Source organism: Pempheris klunzingeri, chromosome 5 (genome assembly GCF_042242105.1).
Source record: "Pempheris klunzingeri isolate RE-2024b chromosome 5, fPemKlu1.hap1, whole genome shotgun sequence".
NCBI classification, from domain to species: Eukaryota; Metazoa; Chordata; class Actinopteri; order Acropomatiformes; family Pempheridae; genus Pempheris; species Pempheris klunzingeri.
In genome coordinates this window covers 28,205,971-28,230,973 of record NC_092016.1, presented here as the reverse complement: position 1 = coordinate 28,230,973, position 25,003 = coordinate 28,205,971, and the positions used below count along the sequence as shown (strand labels likewise).

The following is a 25,003-nucleotide window of genomic DNA, read 5'->3' as shown; positions in this document are numbered from 1 at the left end:
GTGTCCTGATAGTAAACGTGTATTTTGACCTGCTCTCTGTCAATTAAGCTCATTCTTGACACTTGATGTGAGTTCTCTTAATACTTCACTTAACTTTGCTACTTGCTACAAAGATGCAGCTTTCATTTATTGACATATGGGTTTTTCAGCGGCACTGCAAGGGGAGAGATGCAGAAAAACTGGCCTCAAGATCATGAGTGCGAGGCCCATTAGCATTACGCATTGCTAGTTCTGCAATTGCTGCTTCAAATGACGAGAGGCCTTCCGGAAAAAAGTTTCCACGACTTGTTATCCCAAAGTGAATAATGACGTCAAACTTCTGCTCTCATGTTGACAACGTTCTGGTCATGTCATCATAGTGTTTGATTTATTGTCCTCGTCCAAAAGATGTTGGAGGAAGGTGTCAGGAAGATTTCTACCCGTCTGAAAGCGGCATTGTGGAATGCCAACAGTAGCTGAAGGTTTCCCTTTTCAAACCGGGCAGGTGTCTTAAGAGAAACATTGCATTGGCCGGGAATCGGACCCGGGTCTCCCGCGTGGCAGGGGAGAATTCTACCACTGAACCACCAATGCCGATGTGACGCTCACCTACCACGACAGCCTGCAAGGGGTTCATTACTCAACGTTTCAGTGCTATGTCAACAGCATCTGGCAATTTTGACTGAGACATACAAAATCCATTTTTTGAAGGGTATGGATCTATTCACTCTCCAAGAACACTAAGCAGATGTTTTGGTCAACTCACTGACACATCTGGAGATAAAGAATGCCATAGGTGCAGTGTCGAGCGACATCTCCAGATCCTGACGGAAACCCGCTGAGTGCGTTTCTGGACCTCGTAGTGCTTAATTGGACCTCATAGTGCTCATGGTGAAATGTTTGCATTTCGAACTCCTCTCATTGGATTAAGCGCATTCTTCACACTTGAGGTGAATTATCTCAAGACAAGCTTTCAGATACACAGTTCTGCTGGTTTTGAATAAGAATGTAAAATCGTAGACGTTGATGCATTTTGGATCAAGGTCTACTGATGAGTTTGTGTCCTGATAGTAAACGTGTATTTTGACCTGCTCTCTGTCAATTAAGCTCATTCTTGACACTTGATGTGAGTTCTCTTAATACTTCACTTAACTTTGCTACTTGCTACAAAGATGCAGCTTTCATTTATTGACATATGGGTTTTTCAGCGGCACTGCAAGGGGAGAGATGCAGAAAAACTGGCCTCAAGATCATGAGTGCGAGGCCCATTAGCATTACGCATTGCTAGTTCTGCAATTGCTGCTTCAAATGACGAGAGGCCTTCCGGAAAAAAGTTTCCACGACTTGTTATCCCAAAGTGAATAATGACGTCAAACTTCTGCTCTCATGTTGACAACGTTCTGGTCATGTCATCATAGTGTTTGATTTATTGTCCTCGTCCAAAAGATGTTGGAGGAAGGTGTCAGGAAGATTTCTACCCGTCTGAAAGCGGCATTGTGGAATGCCAACAGTAGCTGAAGGTTTCCCTTTTCAAACCGGGCAGGTGTCTTAAGAGAAACATTGCATTGGCCGGGAATCGGACCCGGGTCTCCCGCGTGGCAGGCGAGAATTCTACCACTGAACCACCAATGCCGATGTGACGCTCACCTACCACGACAGCCTGCAAGGGGTTCATTACTCAACGTTTCAGTGCTATGTCAACAGCATCTGGCAATTTTGACTGAGACATACAAAATCCATTTTTTGAAGGGTATGGATCTATTCACTCTCCAAGAACACTAAGCAGATGTTTTGGTCAACTCACTGACACATCTGGAGATAAAGAATGCCATAGGTGCAGTGTCGAGCGACATCTCCAGATCCTGACGGAAACCCGCTGAGTGCGTTTCTGGACCTCGTAGTGCTTAATTGGACCTCATAGTGCTCATGGTGAAATGTTTGCATTTCGAACTCCTCTCATTGGATTAAGCGCATTCTTCACACTTGAGGTGAATTATCTCAAGACAAGCTTTCAGATACACAGTTCTGCTGGTTTTGAATAAGAATGTAAAATCGTAGACGTTGATGCATTTTGGATCAAGGTCTACTGATGAGTTTGTGTCCTGATAGTAAACGTGTATTTTGACCTGCTCTCTGTCAATTAAGCTCATTCTTGACACTTGATGTGAGTTCTCTTAATACTTCACTTAACTTTGCTACTTGCTACAAAGATGCAGCTTTCATTTATTGACATATGGGTTTTTCAGCGGCACTGCAAGGGGAGAGATGCAGAAAAACTGGCCTCAAGATCATGAGTGCGAGGCCCATTAGCATTACGCATTGCTAGTTCTGCAATTGCTGCTTCAAATGACGAGAGGCCTTCCGGAAAAAAGTTTCCACGACTTGTTATCCCAAAGTGAATAATGACGTCAAACTTCTGCTCTCATGTTGACAACGTTCTGGTCATGTCATCATAGTGTTTGATTTATTGTCCTCGTCCAAAAGATGTTGGAGGAAGGTGTCAGGAAGATTTCTACCCGTCTGAAAGCGGCATTGTGGAATGCCAACAGTAGCTGAAGGTTTCCCTTTTCAAACCGGGCAGGTGTCTTAAGAGAAACATTGCATTGGCCGGGAATCGGACCCGGGTCTCCCGCGTGGCAGGCGAGAATTCTACCACTGAACCACCAATGCCGATGTGACGCTCACCTACCACGACAGCCTGCAAGGGGTTCATTACTCAACGTTTCAGTGCTATGTCAACAGCATCTGGCAATTTTGACTGAGACATACAAAATCCATTTTTTGAAGGGTATGGATCTATTCACTCTCCAAGAACACTAAGCAGATGTTTTGGTCAACTCACTGACACATCTGGAGATAAAGAATGCCATAGGTGCAGTGTCGAGCGACATCTCCAGATCCTGACGGAAACCCGCTGAGTGCGTTTCTGGACCTCGTAGTGCTTAATTGGACCTCATAGTGCTCATGGTGAAATGTTTGCATTTCGAACTCCTCTCATTGGATTAAGCGCATTCTTCACACTTGAGGTGAATTATCTCAAGACAAGCTTTCAGATACACAGTTCTGCTGGTTTTGAATAAGAATGTAAAATCGTAGACGTTGATGCATTTTGGATCAAGGTCTACTGATGAGTTTGTGTCCTGATAGTAAACGTGTATTTTGACCTGCTCTCTGTCAATTAAGCTCATTCTTGACACTTGATGTGAGTTCTCTTAATACTTCACTTAACTTTGCTACTTGCTACAAAGATGCAGCTTTCATTTATTGACATATGGGTTTTTCAGCGGCACTGCAAGGGGAGAGATGCAGAAAAACTGGCCTCAAGATCATGAGTGCGAGGCCCATTAGCATTACGCATTGCTAGTTCTGCAATTGCTGCTTCAAATGACGAGAGGCCTTCCGGAAAAAAGTTTCCACGACTTGTTATCCCAAAGTGAATAATGACGTCAAACTTCTGCTCTCATGTTGACAACGTTCTGGTCATGTCATCATAGTGTTTGATTTATTGTCCTCGTCCAAAAGATGTTGGAGGAAGGTGTCAGGAAGATTTCTACCCGTCTGAAAGCGGCATTGTGGAATGCCAACAGTAGCTGAAGGTTTCCCTTTTCAAACCGGGCAGGTGTCTTAAGAGAAACATTGCATTGGCCGGGAATCGGACCCGGGTCTCCCGCGTGGCAGGCGAGAATTCTACCACTGAACCACCAATGCCGATGTGACGCTCACCTACCACGACAGCCTGCAAGGGGTTCATTACTCAACGTTTCAATGCTATGTCAACAGCATCTGGCAATTTTGACTGAGACATACAAAATCCATTTTTTGAAGGGTATGGATCTATTCACTCTCCAAGAACACTAAGCAGATGTTTTGGTCAACTCACTGACACATCTGGAGATAAAGAATGCCATAGGTGCAGTGTCGAGCGACATCTCCAGATCCTGACGGAAACCCGCTGAGTGCGTTTCTGGACCTCGTAGTGCTTAATTGGACCTCATAGTGCTCATGGTGAAATGTTTGCATTTCGAACTCCTCTCATTGGATTAAGCGCATTCTTCACACTTGAGGTGAATTATCTCAAGACAAGCTTTCAGATACACAGTTCTGCTGGTTTTGAATAAGAATGTAAAATCGTAGACGTCGATGCATTTTGGATCAAGGTCTACTGATGAGTTTGTGTCCTGATAGTAAACGTGTATTTTGACCTGCTCTCTGTCAATTAAGCTCATTCTTGACACTTGATGTGAGTTCTCTTAATACTTCACTTAACTTTGCTACTTGCTACAAAGATGCAGCTTTCATTTATTGACATATGGGTTTTTCAGCGGCACTGCAAGGGGAGAGATGCAGAAAAACTGGCCTCAAGATCATGAGTGCGAGGCCCATTAGCATTACGCATTGCTAGTTCTGCAATTGCTGCTTCAAATGACGAGAGGCCTTCCGGAAAAAAGTTTCCACGACTTGTTATCCCAAAGTGAATAATGACGTCAAACTTCTGCTCTCATGTTGACAACGTTCTGGTCATGTCATCATAGTGTTTGATTTATTGTCCTCGTCCAAAAGATGTTGGAGGAAGGTGTCAGGAAGATTTCTACCCGTCTGAAAGCGGCATTGTGGAATGCCAACAGTAGCTGAAGGTTTCCCTTTTCAAACCGGGCAGGTGTCTTAAGAGAAACATTGCATTGGCCGGGAATCGGACCCGGGTCTCCCGCGTGGCAGGCGAGAATTCTACCACTGAACCACCAATGCCGATGTGACGCTCACCTACCACGACAGCCTGCAAGGGGTTCATTACTCAACGTTTCAGTGCTATGTCAACAGCATCTGGCAATTTTGACTGAGACATACAAAATCCATTTTTTGAAGGGTATGGATCTATTCACTCTCCAAGAACACTAAGCAGATGTTTTGGTCAACTCACTGACACATCTGGAGATAAAGAATGCCATAGGTGCAGTGTCGAGCGACATCTCCAGATCCTGACGGAAACCCGCTGAGTGCGTTTCTGGACCTCGTAGTGCTTAATTGGACCTCATAGTGCTCATGGTGAAATGTTTGCATTTCGAACTCCTCTCATTGGATTAAGCGCATTCTTCACACTTGAGGTGAATTATCTCAAGACAAGCTTTCAGATACACAGTTCTGCTGGTTTTGAATAAGAATGTAAAATCGTAGACGTTGATGCATTTTGGATCAAGGTCTACTGATGAGTTTGTGTCCTGATAGTAAACGTGTATTTTGACCTGCTCTCTGTCAATTAAGCTCATTCTTGACACTTGATGTGAGTTCTCTTAATACTTCACTTAACTTTGCTACTTGCTACAAAGATGCAGCTTTCATTTATTGACATATGGGTTTTTCAGCGGCACTGCAAGGGGAGAGATGCAGAAAAACTGGCCTCAAGATCATGAGTGCGAGGCCCATTAGCATTACGCATTGCTAGTTCTGCAATTGCTGCTTCAAATGACGAGAGGCCTTCCGGAAAAAAGTTTCCACGACTTGTTATCCCAAAGTGAATAATGACGTCAAACTTCTGCTCTCATGTTGACAACGTTCTGGTCATGTCATCATAGTGTTTGATTTATTGTCCTCGTCCAAAAGATGTTGGAGGAAGGTGTCAGGAAGATTTCTACCCGTCTGAAAGCGGCATTGTGGAATGCCAACAGTAGCTGAAGGTTTCCCTTTTCAAACCGGGCAGGTGTCTTAAGAGAAACATTGCATTGGCCGGGAATCGGACCCGGGTCTCCCGCGTGGCAGGCGAGAATTCTACCACTGAACCACCAATGCCGATGTGACGCTCACCTACCACGACAGCCTGCAAGGGGTTCATTACTCAACGTTTCAGTGCTATGTCAACAGCATCTGGCAATTTTGACTGAGACATACAAAATCCATTTTTTGAAGGGTATGGATCTATTCACTCTCCAAGAACACTAAGCAGATGTTTTGGTCAACTCACTGACACATCTGGAGATAAAGAATGCCATAGGTGCAGTGTCGAGCGACATCTCCAGATCCTGACGGAAACCCGCTGAGTGCGTTTCTGGACCTCGTAGTGCTTAATTGGACCTCATAGTGCTCATGGTGAAATGTTTGCATTTCGAACTCCTCTCATTGGATTAAGCGCATTCTTCACACTTGAGGTGAATTATCTCAAGACAAGCTTTCAGATACACAGTTCTGCTGGTTTTGAATAAGAATGTAAAATCGTAGACGTTGATGCATTTTGGATCAAGGTCTACTGATGAGTTTGTGTCCTGATAGTAAACGTGTATTTTGACCTGCTCTCTGTCAATTAAGCTCATTCTTGACACTTGATGTGAGTTCTCTTAATACTTCACTTAACTTTGCTACTTGCTACAAAGATGCAGCTTTCATTTATTGACATATGGGTTTTTCAGCGGCACTGCAAGGGGAGAGATGCAGAAAAACTGGCCTCAAGATCATGAGTGCGAGGCCCATTAGCATTACGCATTGCTAGTTCTGCAATTGCTGCTTCAAATGACGAGAGGCCTTCCGGAAAAAAGTTTCCACGACTTGTTATCCCAAAGTGAATAATGACGTCAAACTTCTGCTCTCATGTTGACAACGTTCTGGTCATGTCATCATAGTGTTTGATTTATTGTCCTCGTCCAAAAGATGTTGGAGGAAGGTGTCAGGAAGATTTCTACCCGTCTGAAAGCGGCATTGTGGAATGCCAACAGTAGCTGAAGGTTTCCCTTTTCAAACCGGGCAGGTGTCTTAAGAGAAACATTGCATTGGCCGGGAATCGGACCCGGGTCTCCCGCGTGGCAGGCGAGAATTCTACCACTGAACCACCAATGCCGATGTGACGCTCACCTACCACGACAGCCTGCAAGGGGTTCATTACTCAACGTTTCAGTGCTATGTCAACAGCATCTGGCAATTTTGACTGAGACATACAAAATCCATTTTTTGAAGGGTATGGATCTATTCACTCTCCAAGAACACTAAGCAGATGTTTTGGTCAACTCACTGACACATCTGGAGATAAAGAATGCCATAGGTGCAGTGTCGAGCGACATCTCCAGATCCTGACGGAAACCCGCTGAGTGCGTTTCTGGACCTCGTAGTGCTTAATTGGACCTCATAGTGCTCATGGTGAAATGTTTGCATTTCGAACTCCTCTCATTGGATTAAGCGCATTCTTCACACTTGAGGTGAATTATCTCAAGACAAGCTTTCAGATACACAGTTCTGCTGGTTTTGAATAAGAATGTAAAATCGTAGACGTTGATGCATTTTGGATCAAGGTCTACTGATGAGTTTGTGTCCTGATAGTAAACGTGTATTTTGACCTGCTCTCTGTCAATTAAGCTCATTCTTGACACTTGATGTGAGTTCTCTTAATACTTCACTTAACTTTGCTACTTGCTACAAAGATGCAGCTTTCATTTATTGACATATGGGTTTTTCAGCGGCACTGCAAGGGGAGAGATGCAGAAAAACTGGCCTCAAGATCATGAGTGCGAGGCCCATTAGCATTACGCATTGCTAGTTCTGCAATTGCTGCTTCAAATGACGAGAGGCCTTCCGGAAAAAAGTTTCCACGACTTGTTATCCCAAAGTGAATAATGACGTCAAACTTCTGCTCTCATGTTGACAACGTTCTGGTCATGTCATCATAGTGTTTGATTTATTGTCCTCGTCCAAAAGATGTTGGAGGAAGGTGTCAGGAAGATTTCTACCCGTCTGAAAGCGGCATTGTGGAATGCCAACAGTAGCTGAAGGTTTCCCTTTTCAAACCGGGCAGGTGTCTTAAGAGAAACATTGCATTGGCCGGGAATCGGACCCGGGTCTCCCGCGTGGCAGGCGAGAATTCTACCACTGAACCACCAATGCCGATGTGACGCTCACCTACCACGACAGCCTGCAAGGGGTTCATTACTCAACGTTTCAATGCTATGTCAACAGCATCTGGCAATTTTGACTGAGACATACAAAATCCATTTTTTGAAGGGTATGGATCTATTCACTCTCCAAGAACACTAAGCAGATGTTTTGGTCAACTCACTGACACATCTGGAGATAAAGAATGCCATAGGTGCAGTGTCGAGCGACATCTCCAGATCCTGACGGAAACCCGCTGAGTGCGTTTCTGGACCTCGTAGTGCTTAATTGGACCTCATAGTGCTCATGGTGAAATGTTTGCATTTCGAACTCCTCTCATTGGATTAAGCGCATTCTTCACACTTGAGGTGAATTATCTCAAGACAAGCTTTCAGATACACAGTTCTGCTGGTTTTGAATAAGAATGTAAAATCGTAGACGTCGATGCATTTTGGATCAAGGTCTACTGATGAGTTTGTGTCCTGATAGTAAACGTGTATTTTGACCTGCTCTCTGTCAATTAAGCTCATTCTTGACACTTGATGTGAGTTCTCTTAATACTTCACTTAACTTTGCTACTTGCTACAAAGATGCAGCTTTCATTTATTGACATATGGGTTTTTCAGCGGCACTGCAAGGGGAGAGATGCAGAAAAACTGGCCTCAAGATCATGAGTGCGAGGCCCATTAGCATTACGCATTGCTAGTTCTGCAATTGCTGCTTCAAATGACGAGAGGCCTTCCGGAAAAAAGTTTCCACGACTTGTTATCCCAAAGTGAATAATGACGTCAAACTTCTGCTCTCATGTTGACAACGTTCTGGTCATGTCATCATAGTGTTTGATTTATTGTCCTCGTCCAAAAGATGCTGGAGGAAGGTGTCAGGAAGATTTCTACCCGTCTGAAAGCGGCATTGTGGAATGCCAACAGTAGCTGAAGGTTTCCCTTTTCAAACCGGGCAGGTGTCTTAAGAGAAACATTGCATTGGCCGGGAATCGGACCCGGGTCTCCCGCGTGGCAGGCGAGAATTCTACCACTGAACCACCAATGCCGATGTGACGCTCACCTACCACGACAGCCTGCAAGGGGTTCATTACTCAACGTTTCAGTGCTATGTCAACAGCATCTGGCAATTTTGACTGAGACATACAAAATCCATTTTTTGAAGGGTATGGATCTATTCACTCTCCAAGAACACTAAGCAGATGTTTTGGTCAACTCACTGACACATCTGGAGATAAAGAATGCCATAGGTGCAGTGTCGAGCGACATCTCCAGATCCTGACGGAAACCCGCTGAGTGCGTTTCTGGACCTCGTAGTGCTTAATTGGACCTCATAGTGCTCATGGTGAAATGTTTGCATTTCGAACTCCTCTCATTGGATTAAGCGCATTCTTCACACTTGAGGTGAATTATCTCAAGACAAGCTTTCAGATACACAGTTCTGCTGGTTTTGAATAAGAATGTAAAATCGTAGACGTTGATGCATTTTGGATCAAGGTCTACTGATGAGTTTGTGTCCTGATAGTAAACGTGTATTTTGACCTGCTCTCTGTCAATTAAGCTCATTCTTGACACTTGATGTGAGTTCTCTTAATACTTCACTTAACTTTGCTACTTGCTACAAAGATGCAGCTTTCATTTATTGACATATGGGTTTTTCAGCGGCACTGCAAGGGGAGAGATGCAGAAAAACTGGCCTCAAGATCATGAGTGCGAGGCCCATTAGCATTACGCATTGCTAGTTCTGCAATTGCTGCTTCAAATGACGAGAGGCCTTCCGGAAAAAAGTTTCCACGACTTGTTATCCCAAAGTGAATAATGACGTCAAACTTCTGCTCTCATGTTGACAACGTTCTGGTCATGTCATCATAGTGTTTGATTTATTGTCCTCGTCCAAAAGATGTTGGAGGAAGGTGTCAGGAAGATTTCTACCCGTCTGAAAGCGGCATTGTGGAATGCCAACAGTAGCTGAAGGTTTCCCTTTTCAAACCGGGCAGGTGTCTTAAGAGAAACATTGCATTGGCCGGGAATCGGACCCGGGTCTCCCGCGTGGCAGGCGAGAATTCTACCACTGAACCACCAATGCCAATGTGACGCTCACCTACCACGACAGCCTTCAAGGGGTTCATTACTCAACGTTTCAATGCTATGTCAACAGCATCTGGCAATTTTGACTGAGACATACAAAATCCATTTTTTGAAGGGTATGGATCTATTCACTCTCCAAGAACACTAAGCAGATGTTTTGGTCAACTCACTGACACATCTGGAGATAAAGAATGCCATAGGTGCAGTGTCGAGCGACATCTCCAGATCCTGACGGAAACCCGCTGAGTGCGTTTCTGGACCTCGTAGTGCTTAATTGGACCTCATAGTGCTCATGGTGAAATGTTTGCATTTCGAACTCCTCTCATTGGATTAAGCGCATTCTTCACACTTGAGGTGAATTATCTCAAGACAAGCTTTCAGATACACAGTTCTGCTGGTTTTGAATAAGAATGTAAAATCGTAGACGTTGATGCATTTTGGATCAAGGTCTACTGATGAGTTTGTGTCCTGATAGTAAACGTGTATTTTGACCTGCTCTCTGTCAATTAAGCTCATTCTTGACACTTGATGTGAGTTCTCTTAATACTTCACTTAACTTTGCTACTTGCTACAAAGATGCAGCTTTCATTTATTGACATATGGGTTTTTCAGCGGCACTGCAAGGGGAGAGATGCAGAAAAACTGGCCTCAAGATCATGAGTGCGAGGCCCATTAGCATTACGCATTGCTAGTTCTGCAATTGCTGCTTCAAATGACGAGAGGCCTTCCGGAAAAAAGTTTCCACGACTTGTTATCCCAAAGTGAATAATGACGTCAAACTTCTGCTCTCATGTTGACAACGTTCTGGTCATGTCATCATAGTGTTTGATTTATTGTCCTCGTCCAAAAGATGTTGGAGGAAGGTGTCAGGAAGATTTCTACCCGTCTGAAAGCGGCATTGTGGAATGCCAACAGTAGCTGAAGGTTTCCCTTTTCAAACCGGGCAGGTGTCTTAAGAGAAACATTGCATTGGCCGGGAATCGGACCCGGGTCTCCCGCGTGGCAGGCGAGAATTCTACCACTGAACCACCAATGCCGATGTGACGCTCACCTACCACGACAGCCTGCAAGGGGTTCATTACTCAACGTTTCAGTGCTATGTCAACAGCATCTGGCAATTTTGACTGAGACATACAAAATCCATTTTTTGAAGGGTATGGATCTATTCACTCTCCAAGAACACTAAGCAGATGTTTTGGTCAACTCACTGACACATCTGGAGATAAAGAATGCCATAGGTGCAGTGTCGAGCGACATCTCCAGATCCTGACGGAAACCCGCTGAGTGCGTTTCTGGACCTCGTAGTGCTTAATTGGACCTCATAGTGCTCATGGTGAAATGTTTGCATTTCGAACTCCTCTCATTGGATTAAGCGCATTCTTCACACTTGAGGTGAATTATCTCAAGACAAGCTTTCAGATACACAGTTCTGCTGGTTTTGAATAAGAATGTAAAATCGTAGACGTTGATGCATTTTGGATCAAGGTCTACTGATGAGTTTGTGTCCTGATAGTAAACGTGTATTTTGACCTGCTCTCTGTCAATTAAGCTCATTCTTGACACTTGATGTGAGTTCTCTTAATACTTCACTTAACTTTGCTACTTGCTACAAAGATGCAGCTTTCATTTATTGACATATGGGTTTTTCAGCGGCACTGCAAGGGGAGAGATGCAGAAAAACTGGCCTCAAGATCATGAGTGCGAGGCCCATTAGCATTACGCATTGCTAGTTCTGCAATTGCTGCTTCAAATGACGAGAGGCCTTCCGGAAAAAAGTTTCCACGACTTGTTATCCCAAAGTGAATAATGACGTCAAACTTCTGCTCTCATGTTGACAACATTCTGGTCATGTCATCATAGTGTTTGATTTATTGTCCTCGTCCAAAAGATGTTGGAGGAAGGTGTCAGGAAGATTTCTACCCGTCTGAAAGCGGCATTGTGGAATGCCAACAGTAGCTGAAGGTTTCCCTTTTCAAACCGGGCAGGTGTCTTAAGAGAAACATTGCATTGGCCGGGAATCGGACCCGGGTCTCCCGCGTGGCAGGCGAGAATTCTACCACTGAACCACCAATGCCGATGTGACGCTCACCTACCACGACAGCCTGCAAGGGGTTCATTACTCAACGTTTCAATGCTATGTCAACAGCATCTGGCAATTTTGACTGAGACATACAAAATCCATTTTTTGAAGGGTATGGATCTATTCACTCTCCAAGAACACTAAGCAGATGTTTTGGTCAACTCACTGACACATCTGGAGATAAAGAATGCCATAGGTGCAGTGTCGAGCGACATCTCCAGATCCTGACGGAAACCCGCTGAGTGCGTTTCTGGACCTCGTAGTGCTTAATTGGACCTCATAGTGCTCATGGTGAAATGTTTGCATTTCGAACTCCTCTCATTGGATTAAGCGCATTCTTCACACTTGAGGTGAATTATCTCAAGACAAGCTTTCAGATACACAGTTCTGCTGGTTTTGAATAAGAATGTAAAATCGTAGACGTTGATGCATTTTGGATCAAGGTCTACTGATGAGTTTGTGTCCTGATAGTAAACGTGTATTTTGACCTGCTCTCTGTCAATTAAGCTCATTCTTGACACTTGATGTGAGTTCTCTTAATACTTCACTTAACTTTGCTACTTGCTACAAAGATGCAGCTTTCATTTATTGACATATGGGTTTTTCAGCGGCACTGCAAGGGGAGAGATGCAGAAAAACTGGCCTCAAGATCATGAGTGCGAGGCCCATTAGCATTACGCATTGCTAGTTCTGCAATTGCTGCTTCAAATGACGAGAGGCCTTCCGGAAAAAAGTTTCCACGACTTGTTATCCCAAAGTGAATAATGACGTCAAACTTCTGCTCTCATGTTGACAACGTTCTGGTCATGTCATCATAGTGTTTGATTTATTGTCCTCGTCCAAAAGATGTTGGAGGAAGGTGTCAGGAAGATCTCTACCCGTCTGAAAGCGGCATTGTGGAATGCCAACAGTAGCTGAAGGTTTCCCTTTTCAAACCGGGCAGGTGTCTTAAGAGAAACATTGCATTGGCCAGGAATCGGACCCGGGTCTCCCACGTGGCAGGCGAGAATTCTACCACTGAACCACCAATGCCGATGTGACGCTCACCTACCACGACAGCCTGCAAGGGGTTCATTACTCAACGTTTCAGTGCTATGTCAACAGCATCTGGCAATTTTGACTGAGACATACAAAATCCATTTTTTGAAGGGTATGGATCTATTCACTCTCCAAGAACACTAAGCAGATGTTTTGGTCAACTCACTGACACATCTGGAGATAAAGAATGCCATAGGTGCAGTGTCGAGCGACATCTCCAGATCCTGACGGAAACCCGCTGAGTGCGTTTCTGGACCTCGTAGTGCTTAATTGGACCTCATAGTGCTCATGGTGAAATGTTTGCATTTCGAACTCCTCTCATTGGATTAAGCGCATTCTTCACACTTGAGGTGAATTATCTCAAGACAAGCTTTCAGATACACAGTTCTGCTGGTTTTGAATAAGAATGTAAAATCGTAGACGTTGATGCATTTTGGATCAAGGTCTACTGATGAGTTTGTGTCCTGATAGTAAACGTGTATTTTGACCTGCTCTCTGTCAATTAAGCTCATTCTTGACACTTGATGTGAGTTCTCTTAATACTTCACTTAACTTTGCTACTTGCTACAAAGATGCAGCTTTCATTTATTGACATATGGGTTTTTCAGCGGCACTGCAAGGGGAGAGATGCAGAAAAACTGGCCTCAAGATCATGAGTGCGAGGCCCATTAGCATTACGCATTGCTAGTTCTGCAATTGCTGCTTCAAATGACGAGAGGCCTTCCGGAAAAAAGTTTCCACGACTTGTTATCCCAAAGTGAATAATGACGTCAAACTTCTGCTCTCATGTTGACAACATTCTGGTCATGTCATCATAGTGTTTGATTTATTGTCCTCGTCCAAAAGATGTTGGAGGAAGGTGTCAGGAAGATTTCTACCCGTCTGAAAGCGGCATTGTGGAATGCCAACAGTAGCTGAAGGTTTCCTTTTTCAAACCGGGCAGGTGTCTTAAGAGAAACATTGCATTGGCCGGGAATCGGACCCGGGTCTCCCGCGTGGCAGGCGAGAATTCTACCACTGAACCACCAATGCCGATGTGACGCTCACCTACCACGACAGCCTGCAAGGGGTTCATTACTCAACGTTTCAATGCTATGTCAACAGCATCTGGCAATTTTGACTGAGACATACAAAATCCATTTTTTGAAGGGTATGGATCTATTCACTCTCCAAGAACACTAAGCAGATGTTTTGGTCAACTCACTGACACATCTGGAGATAAAGAATGCCATAGGTGCAGTGTCGAGCGACATCTCCAGATCCTGACGGAAACCCGCTGAGTGCGTTTCTGGACCTCGTAGTGCTTAATTGGACCTCATAGTGCTCATGGTGAAATGTTTGCATTTCGAACTCCTCTCATTGGATTAAGCGCATTCTTCACACTTGAGGTGAATTATCTCAAGACAAGCTTTCAGATACACAGTTCTGCTGGTTTTGAATAAGAATGTAAAATCGTAGACGTTGATGCATTTTGGATCAAGGTCTACTGATGAGTTTGTGTCCTGATAGTAAACGTGTATTTTGACCTGCTCTCTGTCAATTAAGCTCATTCTTGACACTTGATGTGAGTTCTCTTAATACTTCACTTAACTTTGCTACTTGCTACAAAGATGCAGCTTTCATTTATTGACATATGGGTTTTTCAGCGGCACTGCAAGGGGAGAGATGCAGAAAAACTGGCCTCAAGATCATGAGTGCGAGGCCCATTAGCATTACGCATTGCTAGTTCTGCAATTGCTGCTTCAAATGACGAGAGGCCTTCCGGAAAAAAGTTTCCACGACTTGTTATCCCAAAGTGAATAATGACGTCAAACTTCTGCTCTCATGTTGACAACGTTCTGGTCATGTCATCATAGTGTTTGATTTATTGTCCTCGTCCAAAAGATGTTGGAGGAAGGTGTCAGGAAGATTTCTACCCGTCTGAAAGCGGCATTGTGGAATGCCAACAGTAGCTGAAGGTTTCCCTTTTCAAACCGGGCAGGTGTCTTAAGAGAAACATTGCATTGGCCGGGAATCGGACCCGGGTCTCCCGCGTGGCAGGCGAGAATTCTACCACTGAACCACCAATGCCGATGTGACGCTCACCTACCACGACAGCCTGCAAGGGGTTCATTACTCAACGTTTCAGTGCTATGTCAACAGCATCTGGCAATTTTGACTGAGACATACAAAATCCATTTTTTGAAGGGTATGGATCTATTCACTCTCCAAGAACACTAAGCAGATGTTTTGGTCAACTCACTGACACATCTGGAGATAAAGAATGCCATAGGTGCAGTGTCGAGCGACATCTCCAGATCCTGACGGAAACCCGCTGAGTGCGTTTCTGGACCTCGTAGTGCTTAATTGGACCTCATAGTGCTCATGGTGAAATGTTTGCATTTCGAACTCCTCTCATTGGATTAAGCGCATTCTTCACACTTGAGGTGAATTATCTCAAGACAAGCTTTCAGATACACAGTTCTGCTGGTTTTGAATAAGAATGTAAAATCGTAGACGTTGATGCATTTTGGATCAAGGTCTACTGATGAGTTTGTGTCCTGATAGTAAACGTGTATTTTGACCTGCTCTCTGTCAATTAAGCTCATTCTTGACACTTGATGTGAGTTCTCTTAATACTTCACTTAACTTTGCTACTTGCTACAAAGATGCAGCTTTCATTTATTGACATATGGGTTTTTCAGCGGCACTGCAAGGGGAGAGATGCAGAAAAACTGGCCTCAAGATCATGAGTGCGAGGCCCATTAGCATTACGCATTGCTAGTTCTGCAATTGCTGCTTCAAATGACGAGAGGCCTTCCGGAAAAAAGTTTCCACGACTTGTTATCCCAAAGTGAATAATGACGTCAAACTTCTGCTCTCATGTTGACAACATTCTGGTCATGTCATCATAGTGTTTGATTTATTGTCCTCGTCCAAAAGATGTTGGAGGAAGGTGTCAGGAAGATTTCTACCCGTCTGAAAGCGGCATTGTGGAATGCCAACAGTAGCTGAAGGTTTCCCTTTTCAAACCGGGCAGGTGTCTTAAGAGAAACATTGCATTGGCCGGGAATCGGACCCGGGTCTCCCGCGTGGCAGGCGAGAATTCTACCACTGAACCACCAATGCCGATGTGACGCTCACCTACCACGACAGCCTGCAAGGGGTTCATTACTCAACGTTTCAATGCTATGTCAACAGCATCTGGCAATTTTGACTGAGACATACAAAATCCATTTTTTGAAGGGTATGGATCTATTCACTCTCCAAGAACACTAAGCAGATGTTTTGGTCAACTCACTGACACATCTGGAGATAAAGAATGCCATAGGTGCAGTGTCGAGCGACATCTCCAGATCCTGACGGAAACCCGCTGAGTGCGTTTCTGGACCTCGTAGTGCTTAATTGGACCTCATAGTGCTCATGGTGAAATGTTTGCATTTCGAACTCCTCTCATTGGATTAAGCGCATTCTTCACACTTGAGGTGAATTATCTCAAGACAAGCTTTCAGATACACAGTTCTGCTGGTTTTGAATAAGAATGTAAAATCGTAGACGTTGATGCATTTTGGATCAAGGTCTACTGATGAGTTTGTGTCCTGATAGTAAACGTGTATTTTGACCTGCTCTCTGTCAATTAAGCTCATTCTTGACACTTGATGTGAGTTCTCTTAATACTTCACTTAACTTTGCTACTTGCTACAAAGATGCAGCTTTCATTTATTGACATATGGGTTTTTCAGCGGCACTGCAAGGGGAGAGATGCAGAAAAACTGGCCTCAAGATCATGAGTGCGAGGCCCATTAGCATTACGCATTGCTAGTTCTGCAATTGCTGCTTCAAATGACGAGAGGCCTTCCGGAAAAAAGTTTCCACGACTTGTTATCCCAAAGTGAATAATGACGTCAAACTTCTGCTCTCATGTTGACAACGTTCTGGTCATGTCATCATAGTGTTTGATTTATTGTCCTCGTCCAAAAGATGTTGGAGGAAGGTGTCAGGAAGATTTCCACCCGTCTGAAAGCGGCATTGTGGAATGCCAACAGTAGCTGAAGGTTTCCCTTTTCAAACCGGGCAGGTGTCTTAAGAGAAACATTGCATTGGCCGGGAATCGGACCCGGGTCTCCCGCGTGGCAGGCGAGAATTCTACCACTGAACCACCAATGCCAATGTGACGCTCACCTACCACGACAGCCTGCAAGGGGTTCATTACTCAACGTTTCAGTGCTATGTCAACAGCATCTGGCAATTTTGACTGAGACATACAAAATCCATTTTTTGAAGGGTATGGATCTATTCACTCTCCAAGAACACTAAGCAGATGTTTTGGTCAACTCACTGACACATCTGGAGATAAAGAATGCCATAGGTGCAGTGTCGAGCGACATCTCCAGATCCTGACGGAAACCCGCTGAGTGCGTTTCTGGACCTCGTAGTGCTTAATTGGACCTCATAGTGCTCATGGTGAAATGTTTGCATTTCGAACTCCTCTCATTGGATTAAGCGCATTCTTCACACTTGAGGTGAATTATCTCAAGACAAGCTTTCAGATACACAGTTCTGCTGGTTTTGAATAAGAATGTAAAATCGTAGACGTTGATGCATTTTGGATCAAGGTCTACTGATGAGTTTGTGTCCTGATAGTAAACGTGTATTTTGACCTGCTCTCTGTCAATTAAGCTCATTCTTGACACTTGATGTGAGTTCTCTTAATACTTCACTTAACTTTGCTACTTGCTACAAAGATGCAGCTTTCATTTATTGACATATGGGTTTTTCAGCGGCACTGCAAGGGGAGAGATGCAGAAAAACTGGCCTCAAGATCATGAGTGCGAGGCCCATTAGCATTACGCATTGCTAGTTCTGCAATTGCTGCTTCAAATGATGAGAGGCCTTCCGGAAAAAAGTTTCCACGACTTGTTATCCCAAAGTGAATAATGACGTCAAACTTCTGCTGTCATGTTGACAACGTTCTGGTCATGTCATCATAGTGTTTGATTTATTGTCCTCGTCCAAAAGATGTTGGAGGAAGGTGTCAGGAAGATTTCCACCCGTCTGAAAGCGGCATTGTGGAATGCCAACAGTAGCTGAAGGTTTCCCTTTTCAAACCGGGCAGGTGTCTTAAGAGAAACATTGCATTGGCCGGGAATCGGACCCGGGTCTCCCGCGTGGCAGGCGAGAATTCTACCACTGAACCACCAATGCCGATGTGACGCTCACCTACCACGACAGCCTGCAAGGGGTTCATTACTCAACGTTTCAGTGCTATGTCAACAGCATCTGGCAATTTTGACTGAGACATACAAAATCCATTTTTTGAAGGGTATGGATCTATTCACTCTCCAAGAACACTAAGCAGATGTTTTGGTCAACTCACTGACACATCTGGAGATAAAGAATGCCATAGGTGCAGTGTCGAGCGACATCTCCAGATCCTGACGGAAACCCGCTGAGTGCGTTTCTGGACCTCGTAGTGCTTAATTGGACCTCATAGTGCTCATGGTGAAATGTTTGCATTTCGAACTCCTCTCATTGGATTAAGCGCATTCTTCACACTTGAGGTGAATTATCTCAAGACAAGCTTTCAGATACACAGTTCTGCTGGTTTTGAATAAGAATGTAAAATCGTAGACGTTGATGCATTTTGGATCAAGGTCTACTGATGAGTTTGTGTCCTGATAGTAAACGTGTATTTTGACCTGCTCTCTGTCAATTAAGCTCATTCTTGACACTTGATGTGAGTTCTCTTAATACTTCACTTAACTTTGCTACTTGCTACAAAGATGCAGCTATCATTTATTGACATATGGGTTTTTCAGCGGCACTGCAAGGGGAGAGATGCAGAAAAACTGGCCTCAAGATCATGAGTGCGAGGCCCATTAGCATTACGCATTGCTAGTTCTGCAATTGCTGCTTCAAATGACGAGAGGCCTTCCGGAAAAAAGTTTCCACGACTTGTTATCCCAAAGTGAATAATGACGTCAAACTTCTGCTCTCATGTTGACAACGTTCTGGTCATGTCATCATAGTGTTTGATTTATTGTCCTCGTCCAAAAGATGTTGGAGGAAGGTGTCAGGAAGATTTCTACCCGTCTGAAAGCGGCATTGTGGAATGCCAACAGTAGCTGAAGGTTTCCCTTTTCAAACCGGGCAGGTGTCTTAAGAGAAACATTGCATTGGCCGGGAATCGGACCCGGGTCTCCCGCGTGGCCGGCGAGAATTCTACCACTGAACCACCAATGTCGATGTGACGCTCACCTACCACGACAGCCTGCAAGGGGTTCATTACTCAACGTTTCAGTGCTATGTCAACAGCATCTGGCAATTTTGACTGAGACATACAAAATCCATTTTTTGAAGGGTATGGATCTATTCACTCTCCAAGAACACTAAGCAGATGTTTTGGTCAACTCACTGACACATCTGGAGATAAAGAATGCCATAGGTGCAGTGTCGAGCGACATCTCCAGATCCTGACGGAAACCCGCTGAGTGCGTTTCTGGACCTCGTAGTGCTTAATTGGACCTCATAGTGCTCATGGTGAAATGTTTGCATTTCGAACTCCTCTCATTGGATTAAGCGCATTCTTCACACTTGAGGTGAATTATCTCAAGACAAGCTTTCAGATACACAGTTCTGCTGGTTTTGAATAAGAATGTAAAATCGTAGACGTTGATGCATTTTGGATCAAGGTCTACTGATGAGTTTGTGTCCTGATAGTAAACGTGTATTTTGACCTGCTCTCTGTCAATTAAGCTCATTCTTGACACTTGATGTGAGTTCTCTTAATACTTCACTTAACTTTGCTACTTGCTACAAAGATGCAGCTTTCATTTATTGACATATGGGTTTTTCAGCGGCACTGCAAGGGGAGAGATGCAGAAAAACTGGCCTCAAGATCATGAGTGCGAGGCCCATTAGCATTACGCATTGCTAGTTCTGCAATTGCTGCTTCAAATGACGAGAGGCCTTCCGGAAAAAAGTTTCCACGACTTGTTATCCCAAAGTGAATAATGACGTCAAACTTCTGCTCTCATGTTGACAACGTTCTGGTCATGTCATCATAGTGTTTGATTTATTGTCCTCGTCCAAAAGATGTTGGAGGAAGGTGTCAGGAAGATTTCTACCCGTCTGAAAGCGGCATTGTGGAATGCCAACAGTAGCTGAAGGTTTCCCTTTTCAAACCGGGCAGGTGTCTTAAGAGAAACATTGCATTGGCCGGGAATCGGACCCGGGTCTCCCGCGTGGCAGGCGAGAATTCTACCACTGAACCACCAATGCCGATGTGACGCTCACCTACCACGACAGCCTGCAAGGGGTTCATTACTCAACGTTTCAGTGCTATGTCAACAGCATCTGGCAATTTTGACTGAGACATACAAAATCCATTTTTTGAAGGGTATGGATCTATTCACTCTCCAAGAACACTAAGCAGATGTTTTGGTCAACTCACTGACACATCTGGAGATAAAGAATGCCATAGGTGCAGTGTCGAGCGACATCTCCAGATCCTGACGGAAACCCGCTGAGTGCGTTTCTGGACCTCGTAGTGCTTAATTGGACCTCATAGTGCTCATGGTGAAATGTTTGCATTTCGAACTCCTCTCATTGGATTAAGCGCATTCTTCACACTTGAGGTGAATTATCTCAAGACAAGCTTTCAGATACACAGTTCTGCTGGTTTTGAATAAGAATGTAAAATCGTAGACGTTGATGCATTTTGGATCAAGGTCTACTGATGAGTTTGTGTCCTGATAGTAAACGTGTATTTTGACCTGCTCTCTGTCAATTAAGCTCATTCTTGACACTTGATGTGAGTTCTCTTAATACTTCACTTAACTTTGCTACTTGCTACAAAGATGCAGCTTTCATTTATTGACATATGGGTTTTTCAGCGGCACTGCAAGGGGAGAGATGCAGAAAAACTGGCCTCAAGATCATGAGTGCGAGGCCCATTAGCATTACGCATTGCTAGTTCTGCAATTGCTGCTTCAAATGACGAGAGGCCTTCCGGAAAAAAGTTTCCACGACTTGTTATCCCAAAGTGAATAATGACGTCAAACTTCTGCTCTCATGTTGACAACGTTCTGGTCATGTCATCATAGTGTTTGATTTATTGTCCTCGTCCAAAAGATGTTGGAGGAAGGTGTCAGGAAGATTTCTACCCGTCTGAAAGCGGCATTGTGGAATGCCAACAGTAGCTGAAGGTTTCCCTTTTCAAACCGGGCAGGTGTCTTAAGAGAAACATTGCATTGGCCGGGAATCGGACCCGGGTCTCCCGCGTGGCAGGCGAGAATTCTACCACTGAACCACCAATGCCAATGTGACGCTCACCTACCACGACAGCCTGCAAGGGGTTCATTACTCAACGTTTCAGTGCTATGTCAACAGCATCTGGCAATTTTGACTGAGACATACAAAATCCATTTTTTGAAGGGTATGGATCTATTCACTCTCCAAGAACACTAAGCAGATGTTTTGGTCAACTCACTGACACATCTGGAGATAAAGAATGCCATAGGTGCAGTGTCGAGCGACATCTCCAGATCCTGACGGAAACCCGCTGAGTGCGTTTCTGGACCTCGTAGTGCTTAATTGGACCTCATAGTGCTCATGGTGAAATGTTTGCATTTCGAACTCCTCTCATTGGATTAAGCGCATTCTTCACACTTGAGGTGAATTATCTCAAGACAAGCTTTCAGATACACAGTTCTGCTGGTTTTGAATAAGAATGTAAAATCGTAGACGTTGATGCATTTTGGATCAAGGTCTACTGATGAGTTTGTGTCCTGATAGTAAACGTGTATTTTGACCTGCTCTCTGTCAATTAAGCTCATTCTTGACACTTGATGTGAGTTCTCTTAATACTTCACTTAACTTTGCTACTTGCTACAAAGATGCAGCTTTCATTTATTGACATATGGGTTTTTCAGCGGCACTGCAAGGGGAGAGATGCAGAAAAACTGGCCTCAAGATCATGAGTGCGAGGCCCATTAGCATTACGCATTGCTAGTTCTGCAATTGCTGCTTCAAATGACGAGAGGCCTTCCGGAAAAAAGTTTCCACGACTTGTTATCCCAAAGTGAATAATGACGTCAAACTTCTGCTCTCATGTTGACAACGTTCTGGTCATGTCATCATAGTGTTTGATTTATTGTCCTCGTCCAAAAGATGTTGGAGGAAGGTGTCAGGAAGATTTCTACCCGTCTGAAAGCGGCATTGTGGAATGCCAACAGTAGCTGAAGGTTTCCCTTTTCAAACCGGGCAGGTGTCTTAAGAGAAACATTGCATTGGCCGGGAATCGGACCCGGGTCTCCCGCGTGGCAGGCGAGAATTCTACCACTGAACCACCAATGCCGATGTGACGCTCACCTACCACGACAGCCTGCAAGGGGTTCATTACTCAACGTTTCAGTGCTATGTCAACAGCATCTGGCAATTTTGACTGAGACATACAAAATCCATTTTTTGAAGGGTATGGATCTATTCACTCTCCAAGAACACTAAGCAGATGTTTTGGTCAACTCACTGACACATCTGGAGATAAAGAATGCCATAGGTGCAGTGTCGAGCGACATCTCCAGATCCTGACGGAAACCCGCTGAGTGCGTTTCTGGACCTCGTAGTGCTTAATTGGACCTCATAGTGCTCATGGTGAAATGTTTGCATTTCGAACTCCTCTCATTGGATTAAGCGCATTCTTCACACTTGAGGTGAATTATCTCAAGACAAGCTTTCAGATACACAGTTCTGCTGGTTTTGAATAAGAATGTAAAATCGTAGACGTTGATGCATTTTGGATCAAGGTCTACTGATGAGTTTGTGTCCTGATAGTAAACGTGTATTTTGACCTGCTCTCTGTCAATTAAGCTCATTCTTGACACTTGATGTGAGTTCTCTTAATACTTCACTTAACTTTGCTACTTGCTACAAAGATGCAGCTTTCATTTATTGACATATGGGTTTTTCAGCGGCACTGCAAGGGGAGAGATGCAGAAAAACTGGCCTCAAGATCATGAGTGCGAGGCCCATTAGCATTACGCATTGCTAGTTCTGCAATTGCTGCTTCAAATGACGAGAGGCCTTCCGGAAAAAAGTTTCCACGACTTGTTATCCCAAAGTGAATAATGACGTCAAACTTCTGCTCTCATGTTGACAACGTTCTGGTCATGTCATCATAGTGTTTGATTTATTGTCCTCGTCCAAAAGATGTTGGAGGAAGGTGTCAGGAAGATTTCTACCCGTCTGAAAGCGGCATTGTGGAATGCCAACAGTAGCTGAAGGTTTCCCTTTTCAAACCGGGCAGGTGTCTTAAGAGAAACATTGCATTGGCCGGGAATCGGACCCGGGTCTCCCGCGTGGCAGGCGAGAATTCTACCACTGAACCACCAATGCCGATGTGACGCTCACCTACCACGACAGCCTGCAAGGGGTTCATTACTCAACGTTTCAGTGCTATGTCAACAGCATCTGGCAATTTTGACTGAGACATACAAAATCCATTTTTTGAAGGGTATGGATCTATTCACTCTCCAAGAACACTAAGCAGATGTTTTGGTCAACTCACTGACACATCTGGAGATAAAGAATGCCATAGGTGCAGTGTCGAGCGACATCTCCAGATCCTGACGGAAACCCGCTGAGTGCGTTTCTGGACCTCGTAGTGCTTAATTGGACCTCATAGTGCTCATGGTGAAATGTTTGCATTTCGAACTCCTCTCATTGGATTAAGCGCATTCTTCACACTTGAGGTGAATTATCTCAAGACAAGCTTTCAGATACACAGTTCTGCTGGTTTTGAATAAGAATGTAAAATCGTAGACGTTGATGCATTTTGGATCAAGGTCTACTGATGAGTTTGTGTCCTGATAGTAAACGTGTATTTTGACCTGCTCTCTGTCAATTAAGCTCATTCTTGACACTTGATGTGAGTTCTCTTAATACTTCACTTAACTTTGCTACTTGCTACAAAGATGCAGCTTTCATTTATTGACATATGGGTTTTTCAGCGGCACTGCAAGGGGAGAGATGCAGAAAAACTGGCCTCAAGATCATGAGTGCGAGGCCCATTAGCATTACGCATTGCTAGTTCTGCAATTGCTGCTTCAAATGACGAGAGGCCTTCCGGAAAAAAGTTTCCACGACTTGTTATCCCAAAGTGAATAATGACGTCAAACTTCTGCTCTCATGTTGACAACGTTCTGGTCATGTCATCATAGTGTTTGATTTATTGTCCTCGTCCAAAAGATGTTGGAGGAAGGTGTCAGGAAGATTTCTACCCGTCTGAAAGCGGCATTGTGGAATGCCAACAGTAGCTGAAGGTTTCCCTTTTCAAACCGGGCAGGTGTCTTAAGAGAAACATTGCATTGGCCGGGAATTGGACCCGGGTCTCCCGCGTGGCAGGCGAGAATTCTACCACTGAACCACCAATGCCGATGTGACGCTCACCTACCACGACAGCCTGCAAGGGGTTCATTACTCAACGTTTCAGTGCTATGTCAACAGCATCTGGCAATTTTGACTGAGACATACAAAATCCATTTTTTGAAGGGTATGGATCTATTCACTCTCCAAGAACACTAAGCAGATGTTTTGGTCAACTCACTGACACATCTGGAGATAAAGAATGCCATAGGTGCAGTGTCGAGCGACATCTCCAGATCCTGACGGAAACCCGCTGAGTGCGTTTCTGGACCTCGTAGTGCTTAATTGGACCTCATAGTGCTCATGGTGAAATGTTTGCATTTCGAACTCCTCTCATTGGATTAAGCGCATTCTTCACACTTGAGGTGAATTATCTCAAGACAAGCTTTCAGATACACAGTTCTGCTGGTTTTGAATAAGAATGTAAAATCGTAGACGTTGATGCATTTTGGATCAAGGTCTACTGATGAGTTTGTGTCCTGATAGTAAACGTGTATTTTGACCTGCTCTCTGTCAATTAAGCTCATTCTTGACACTTGATGTGAGTTCTCTTAATACTTCACTT

General features: G+C 44.2%; 20 non-coding genes across 20 annotated transcripts; all 20 read right to left on the bottom strand.

The window, feature by feature from the left end:
* Window positions 1-1,540: 1,540 nt before the first annotated feature.
* On the bottom strand, window positions 1,541-1,611 carry trnag-gcc (transfer RNA glycine (anticodon GCC)). The gene has a single exon. It is a non-coding gene; the product is annotated as a tRNA-Gly (tRNA).
* Window positions 1,612-2,578: 967 nt separating this feature from the next.
* Window positions 2,579-2,649, bottom strand: trnag-gcc (transfer RNA glycine (anticodon GCC)). The gene has a single exon. It is a non-coding gene; the product is annotated as a tRNA-Gly (tRNA).
* Window positions 2,650-3,616: 967 nt separating this feature from the next.
* Window positions 3,617-3,687, bottom strand: trnag-gcc (transfer RNA glycine (anticodon GCC)). The gene has a single exon. It is a non-coding gene; the product is annotated as a tRNA-Gly (tRNA).
* Window positions 3,688-4,654: 967 nt separating this feature from the next.
* On the bottom strand, window positions 4,655-4,725 carry trnag-gcc (transfer RNA glycine (anticodon GCC)). Its single transcript has one exon. It is a non-coding gene; the product is annotated as a tRNA-Gly (tRNA).
* A 967-nt stretch (window positions 4,726-5,692) lies between these two features.
* trnag-gcc (transfer RNA glycine (anticodon GCC)) lies at window positions 5,693-5,763 on the bottom strand. Its single transcript has one exon. It is a non-coding gene; the product is annotated as a tRNA-Gly (tRNA).
* Window positions 5,764-6,730: 967 nt separating this feature from the next.
* trnag-gcc (transfer RNA glycine (anticodon GCC)) lies at window positions 6,731-6,801 on the bottom strand. Its single transcript has one exon. It is a non-coding gene; the product is annotated as a tRNA-Gly (tRNA).
* Window positions 6,802-7,768: 967 nt separating this feature from the next.
* trnag-gcc (transfer RNA glycine (anticodon GCC)) lies at window positions 7,769-7,839 on the bottom strand. The gene has a single exon. It is a non-coding gene; the product is annotated as a tRNA-Gly (tRNA).
* A 967-nt stretch (window positions 7,840-8,806) lies between these two features.
* trnag-gcc (transfer RNA glycine (anticodon GCC)) lies at window positions 8,807-8,877 on the bottom strand. Its single transcript has one exon. It is a non-coding gene; the product is annotated as a tRNA-Gly (tRNA).
* Window positions 8,878-9,844: 967 nt separating this feature from the next.
* Window positions 9,845-9,915, bottom strand: trnag-gcc (transfer RNA glycine (anticodon GCC)). The gene has a single exon. It is a non-coding gene; the product is annotated as a tRNA-Gly (tRNA).
* Window positions 9,916-10,882: 967 nt separating this feature from the next.
* Window positions 10,883-10,953, bottom strand: trnag-gcc (transfer RNA glycine (anticodon GCC)). The gene has a single exon. It is a non-coding gene; the product is annotated as a tRNA-Gly (tRNA).
* Window positions 10,954-11,920: 967 nt separating this feature from the next.
* On the bottom strand, window positions 11,921-11,991 carry trnag-gcc (transfer RNA glycine (anticodon GCC)). The gene has a single exon. It is a non-coding gene; the product is annotated as a tRNA-Gly (tRNA).
* A 2,005-nt stretch (window positions 11,992-13,996) lies between these two features.
* trnag-gcc (transfer RNA glycine (anticodon GCC)) lies at window positions 13,997-14,067 on the bottom strand. Its single transcript has one exon. It is a non-coding gene; the product is annotated as a tRNA-Gly (tRNA).
* A 967-nt stretch (window positions 14,068-15,034) lies between these two features.
* trnag-gcc (transfer RNA glycine (anticodon GCC)) lies at window positions 15,035-15,105 on the bottom strand. Its single transcript has one exon. It is a non-coding gene; the product is annotated as a tRNA-Gly (tRNA).
* A 967-nt stretch (window positions 15,106-16,072) lies between these two features.
* trnag-gcc (transfer RNA glycine (anticodon GCC)) lies at window positions 16,073-16,143 on the bottom strand. The gene has a single exon. It is a non-coding gene; the product is annotated as a tRNA-Gly (tRNA).
* Window positions 16,144-17,110: 967 nt separating this feature from the next.
* Window positions 17,111-17,181, bottom strand: trnag-gcc (transfer RNA glycine (anticodon GCC)). The gene has a single exon. It is a non-coding gene; the product is annotated as a tRNA-Gly (tRNA).
* A 967-nt stretch (window positions 17,182-18,148) lies between these two features.
* On the bottom strand, window positions 18,149-18,219 carry trnag-gcc (transfer RNA glycine (anticodon GCC)). Its single transcript has one exon. It is a non-coding gene; the product is annotated as a tRNA-Gly (tRNA).
* Window positions 18,220-20,224: 2,005 nt separating this feature from the next.
* On the bottom strand, window positions 20,225-20,295 carry trnag-gcc (transfer RNA glycine (anticodon GCC)). The gene has a single exon. It is a non-coding gene; the product is annotated as a tRNA-Gly (tRNA).
* Window positions 20,296-21,262: 967 nt separating this feature from the next.
* On the bottom strand, window positions 21,263-21,333 carry trnag-gcc (transfer RNA glycine (anticodon GCC)). Its single transcript has one exon. It is a non-coding gene; the product is annotated as a tRNA-Gly (tRNA).
* A 967-nt stretch (window positions 21,334-22,300) lies between these two features.
* On the bottom strand, window positions 22,301-22,371 carry trnag-gcc (transfer RNA glycine (anticodon GCC)). Its single transcript has one exon. It is a non-coding gene; the product is annotated as a tRNA-Gly (tRNA).
* Window positions 22,372-23,338: 967 nt separating this feature from the next.
* On the bottom strand, window positions 23,339-23,409 carry trnag-gcc (transfer RNA glycine (anticodon GCC)). The gene has a single exon. It is a non-coding gene; the product is annotated as a tRNA-Gly (tRNA).
* Window positions 23,410-25,003: the final 1,594 nt, after the last annotated feature.